A 6,339-nucleotide genomic window follows, 5' to 3' on the forward strand; every position below is an offset into this window, starting at 1 on the left:
GGGTGTCACGGGGTGTGCGAGTGCATACCCTCTCTGAGGGGCAGAGAGTCTGACAGAGGTGTTTTTTAAATTTTATTTTTTTATATATACCCAGCTGGCCAGAGAGAAATCCAGCATTCAGTGGTTGAATGGGAGAGAGGAGAGTTAGAGGGAAGATGTGTGAAGCCAGAGAAGGAGCAGGGAGGAGCAGATAGGGTGAGGAGGAAGGAAAGACAAGGGCCCTGGGGAAAGGATGGGGTGGGGGGGGAGGAAGGGAGAAAGAAATGGAAGAGAGGAAGAGGAAAGGGCGGGGAGACCTCTCTTTGTGGTCCTAGGCATGAGCCACTCAGGAGTCATTAAGAAGCAGGAAAGGAAGGAAATGTGTCCTGGCTTGGGGACTGGGGTGCATGCCCAGTGGACACCACACCCTGTTGGCTGCTACTGTTCCCCACTTTCACTGGGCTCAGGCTGCTCGCCCACAAATGGAAGCCCTAGCCCTCCTCTTCTGGCTGCTTGGCCTTCCAGTTCCCAGTGCCTCCCCAGCCCTGTCCAACCACTCACAACCTTACCGTTTGTGCTTATTCCAGCTTTGTCTGGGTCCCACCTCCACCCCACAGCCAGCCTAGGGGCTCTTCGTAGAATTAGAAAAAGTGTCCTCTCCTCTGGGCAGATACAGCTCTGTGCCAGACCACACAAGGCTTGGGAGGAGGAGCTGGGACTTGCCATCAGTACCCCCCCCTCTCCCCTAGGAGCCCAATACTTGGGGACCCTGAGATCCACTTCCAAAATCTTCACCCTGCATCTGGCTCTGCCATTTGGTTGGCCTGTGAGCAGAAGCACCCCCACCCTGCCCCCACCCTGCAGCACAGCCTTTAGGCCAACAGGCCACCCTGAACTGTCATCTCACCCTGTTACCTTTATCACAGTCCCACAGAACCTCTCACTAAGCACCCACACCATTTTAATACATCAGAGTCTCTCCCTGGGGTATCATTCTCCCCTCTTCTGCCTGGGGAGCTATCCCTCGCCCCAGCAGAAGTGGTAGTTCCTACCCCAGAGCTCCCTTAACCCCTTTTTTCTAGGTCCCAGGTGTTGAGCCCAATACCCTGCCTCCTGGAGGAATCCTTCCCTTCCTGTACCTCATCCAAAGGGGAAGACTCCACCCAAGCCTGCCTGGCTCACGCTCCTACACGCCAGCTCCTCTGGAACCCCACTGGGCTTCTCCCTTCCCTAAAGCTTACAGACCCAGGGCAGAACAGGGAACTGGAAATCCAAGTGGCCCGGAGGTCTCCCCACCCCGACTCTGCCCTCACCGGGGCTCGCCTGACAGGAGATTCCCAGCACATCTGGTTGTACTTAAATCATCCAGTGGCCAATTGCCCAGGCATGTTCCCCGCTTTCCTCCCCTCTGCCCTGGCTTCCTCCCCTTCCTAAACTAGTCTTCCAGGCCTCTCCTCCAGGATGACTTCCCTGATTGGCCAGCCTCAGTATCCACAGCCCACCCTTGAACCCGATCCTCTCTGGGTCTGGGGTTTGGGAGGGTCTGTGCTCCGCATGGCTCAGCGTGTGGAACCCCATCCTTCCCAAGCACTGGTCCCGGATAGAAACCCTCCCCCAGGCAGGAAGGGGAGCTGACCAAGGGCTTCTCTGTGCCCTTGGCCCCCAGGGTGGCTGCCTCCAGTTACTGGAGTGTGTGGTGAAAAGGGGGAGTGTTCCTGCCTTTTTAAAGCTTTGGTTCAGATCCCATGACAACTCTTGCTGTCAGCCTTTTCCAAAAGGCTTTGCTAATGTTAAAGAACAAAAGGGAAACAAATACAGAGAACACAGTAAGTATAAAAAGATACGTCTACAAAGACAAGGTTTGTGGATCTAATGTGACCTGCCTCACCAGGGCTCCAGGTTTGAACAGTCATTCATTCATTCAATAGTATGTACTGGCACCTAAGTGTACTAAGTTCTAGGAGTAGAGACTTACATCAGAGTAAGGTCTTTGAATAAGACCTCAGTGCTTCCTAGAGAAACTCATGGTCCGTGGAGGAGAGAGGCGGGTGCACGAGGAAATGTCAGGTGCTGTAATGGACATGAGTGGGGAGGCACTGCAGTGCACTGGTTGAAGATCAGAGACCCTCAGGCACTTTTGTTACACAAGGAAAACACCTTTTTACAAAAATTAGAAAATATAGACAAGCACAAAACAAAACAATCCAACACCCTCATCCCATCACCCAGAGATAACCACTGTTAAGACTTTGGAACAGGCCAGACATTTTTCCAGATATTGATATATAAAGAGAGAGATCTCCACACTATTTTGTAACCTGTAGACAAATATTTTGAATATATTTTTTCTGTCTATAAATACATTTATACCACATAATTTTTTAAATTGCTTTTAGAGTGAGAGGAAGGGAGAGAGAGAGAGAAACATCAATTTATTGTTCCACTTACTTATGCATTCATTGGTTGCTTCTAGTATGTGCCCTGATGGGGGAATCAAACCTGCAACCTTGGTGTATCCGGGACAATGCTCTAACCAACTGAGCTACCCGGCCAGGCATATACCAGGTAATTTTTTGACAGCTTAATATTCCATCATATGGACATGCAAGAATTAGCTTGTTTCCTTTGTTGTTGAATTTCTTTTCCAAAAATAAAAGCTTAGTGAACAGACTTGTAACATCCGCCTTGTTGCATGTGTCTTATTAGGATAAATTCCTAGTAATGAGAACACCTATGTGTAGCATTGTGGAACCACTAGCCCAGGGCGGTGCTCTCACATCTCCTCCAGGCAGCCCTCCCAGACTGGCCTTCCAAGGCCCAGTGCATCTGCCAAGGCCCATCCCTTTGCCAGTAGCTTCATCACTTAATTTCTCTGGCCTGGAAACCCTGAAAAATGCTCAGAAGGCCTGGCTGGTGAAGGCCAGGAGGGGCCCTGAGTGGAGAGCACAAAGCCGGCTTGTCTGGGGCTTGGAAAGAGGCCCCGCCCCTTGGGGCTGCTGGCAGAGCATTCCTCCCAGGACAATGGCTGCCTCGGAATCCCGAGAATGAAGGAGGCTGGGTGGCTTCCCCAGCCCCCTTCTACCCTCACCAAGTTGTACCCACTCCGAAATGGAAAGAAGGGGCACTTGCATTGGGGGCGGGGTGGGGAGGGATAGTGCACCCAAGTCTACAGCCCCCTCCTTTTCACTACTCTAATCCACACAGCAGGAGTTCTGCCCAGGCACCCTTTCTTTGTGGATCTTGGACGAGTCCTTCTCTCTATTTAGGCCCCTGTCTCCTCAACTGTAAAATCAGGGGCTTGGATTCAGTGGTTGCTAAATTCCCCACAGATCTAACATGCCCCAATGTAGTGGCTAAGACACACACACACACACACACACACACACACACACACACGCTTTAGAGCCAGATGGCCTGAGTTCGAGTCCTGATCTGCCCTCTTTCCTGTGAATTTAACACGGGACCTGAGCTTCCCCCATCTGTAAAGGGGGTTGATGATAGATGCTCTTCTCTCCCTCAGGGAGCATCCTGAGGAAGGATGAAAAGATGCTCATGGGACATCTGTCTGATTCAGCAAAGTCTATGAATGATATTCAGCAAAACTCCTGTGTCAGGTCACATGTCTTCATTTTTGTTTGGGAAATGCGGGCATTTCCAATACAGCCAGCGATTGGTGACATGGGATTCCAGGCTCCTAATAACCCATTGGAGGATTAGGACTAACACACTTAAACAGCGAACAGCATGGATTTCCTATCAATATTTTTTAGCTGTTTGCCACAAACCTACTCCCACTCTCCTTCATATGCTTGTTCTCTCCTTCTCCTTACTCACCTCCTCCTCCACCCTACTCCCGTACTCCCCCAGATTAAAATCCTCTGCTGTAAGTACCAGAAAACTCTCCCCGCAATGGCTTACCAATAAGGAAAATACATGATCATATTTTATCCAACTGATTTGCCACTGATGTTAAGAAGCACTGTTACTTCCTGTACCACTGGAAAGAAAAAAGTACTGCCAATTAAACTGACACAAGGCTTTCTTATCACTTAGAATTTTTATTTGTTAAAAAAGCTCTTTTAGATCTATATGGGAATATATTTTTAACATATATTATTACTCTTGTGCATGTGTAATAAGGAAAACCTGGGCGAAATAAATTGGTTAGGGCTTTCTTTCAACTTTATTGAATTCAGAGTCTGATTCTTGGAATCACTGTTCAACTCTGAGCTGTCAATGTCTGTGTTTTTCCACATAGACTCACCATCTGGGCCATCACAAGTATTGGTGCTATAGCATTTCTTAAAAGACTGACTGAATTAATTATCTATTACTGTGAAAAAAAATTATCCCAACTTTTAGAAGCTTAAAGCAACAAATATTTATTATCTTATAGTTTCTATGGGTCAGGAACCAGGCAATGGTTTAGCTGGGTGGTTCTAGCTCAAAGTCTCTTATGAGCTGGCACTCAAACTGTCAGGGGTAGGGCTGGGGTGGGGGGGCAGTCACGGAGGGCTCACTCACACGCTGTTGGCAGACTCAGTTCCTGGCTGGCTATTGGCTGGGTACCTCAGTTCTTCACCCCGTGGGCCTCTCCACAGGTGGTCTGACTGTCTTCCTGACAGGGCAGCTGGCCTTCCCGACAGCAAATGACCCAAGAGAGAGCACAAGCTAGCATTCAAGACAGAGGCCATCGTCTTTTTAAAATCTAATATTGAAAGTGACATATCATGATTTCTGCTCTACCCCATTGGTCACAAAAAAACCAACCCAGAACAAAGTGGGGAGGGGCTACATAAAGGTGTGACTAGCAGGAGGTGAGGACCATGGGGGCTATTTTGCAGACTGCCTACCACATGCTCCTAAGCCACTGGCATCCATCCTGGAAGTGCTGATGCTGGTAGATGGCCAGGTGTCAGTCAGGATGCCAAGAATCCTTCCATGGCGTGAGGACTGGAACATCACAGGGTTGCAGTTGTCCTGCCACGACAGCAGGAAGGTCCCTCCGTTTGCACATGTGCAGGAAGGACAGCTAAGCACAACGGCTGCGTGACTGACAGCAGACCACAATGCCGATGATGATAAGATGTAGGGTGATTTCAGAAATGTCCAAATGTGACCAACTGTGCACTTTAGAGAATGAGAAATGGTAGCCTCAGAGTTGATTAATTCAAAGACTCGACACCTTCTTCAGAGACCCAGGTCCCTTCCATCTTTGAATCTCACACCCTCAGCACATCTGCTGTGCCCCCTGGACCGTTCTCCTCCAGTCACAAAGTGGCCGATGCAGTTCACTCATCCCACGTGGTCCCGACTATTACTCTCAGGGGCCTCCTTTTAGAAGCGAGGAAGTCTTTCCCAGAGACATCCCAAAGTTTCCCCCTCTTGTCTCATTGAGCAGAAATTGTTACTGCCTGTGTTAGCCAGGATTAGGTTCAATGGAATATGTTAGCAACACTCAGAACGATTTAAACAAGATTGAAATGTATTCTTTCTCACAGGAAGATAAGGCAGTTTCGGTGTCATCAGGGAGCCAGGTGCCACCCATCTCATGTGATTTGTGATTTCATTCTCAAATTCCCCTCATGTTCCAAAGTGGCTGCTAGGGTTCCAACCATAAGATCCACATTGTAGACGAGAAGGAACAAAAGCAGGAGGGCGAAGCATTCATCCCCAGAAGAGTCAGCTGGGTAGCCTATGGAACATTCCTGTTTACATCTTCTTGGTCGGGACTTGGTCACATGGACACACCTACCTGCAAAAAACACACTAGAAACATTAAATAAACTTTGACTCTTTATTATACAGGAAGAATGAATGTTAGCTGGCCACAATCAGTGTCTTCCACTGCCCTCCAGCCTACACCAACCCCTGGGCAGGGGCCAGGATTACCAGGATCGACGTAGATGCATCCGGATTTACTCCTGAGTTGGACACAGAGTTATGTTCCTTGATAGGTAGCTCCCTGAACAAAATTGTATTAATAAGGAAGAAGGTCATTCTTGGTTATTTACCAATAGCCACCGCCCTCCTTTCTTGCTAAAAGAGCCGTGATTTTGCTCAGGAACCAGGCTGCCATGTTCTTCAGGGGAGTGAACCGCTCCCCAGCCCCAGGGCTGACTCTCAATTAGTCTGAGACAACTGTGGGAATCCATTTCCCTCTGCCAGTGTTTCGTTGAAGAATGGACATGTAAAGTATGATTCTGGCCTATGAAACATGAGAGATGTTCTTTGGGAAACTCCTGGAAAGATTTCTCAGAGGCCAAAGGAGAAACAACTTTTCTTGGCCTTTGGAGAGAGCTGTCTGCATGTGATGTCTGGAACTGCAGCAGCCATCTGTGACTCTAAGAGAAGTCAGGG

This window comes from Myotis lucifugus, unplaced genomic scaffold (genome assembly GCF_000147115.1).
Source record: "Myotis lucifugus unplaced genomic scaffold, Myoluc2.0 scaffold_160, whole genome shotgun sequence".
Taxonomy (NCBI): Eukaryota; Metazoa; Chordata; class Mammalia; order Chiroptera; family Vespertilionidae; genus Myotis; species Myotis lucifugus.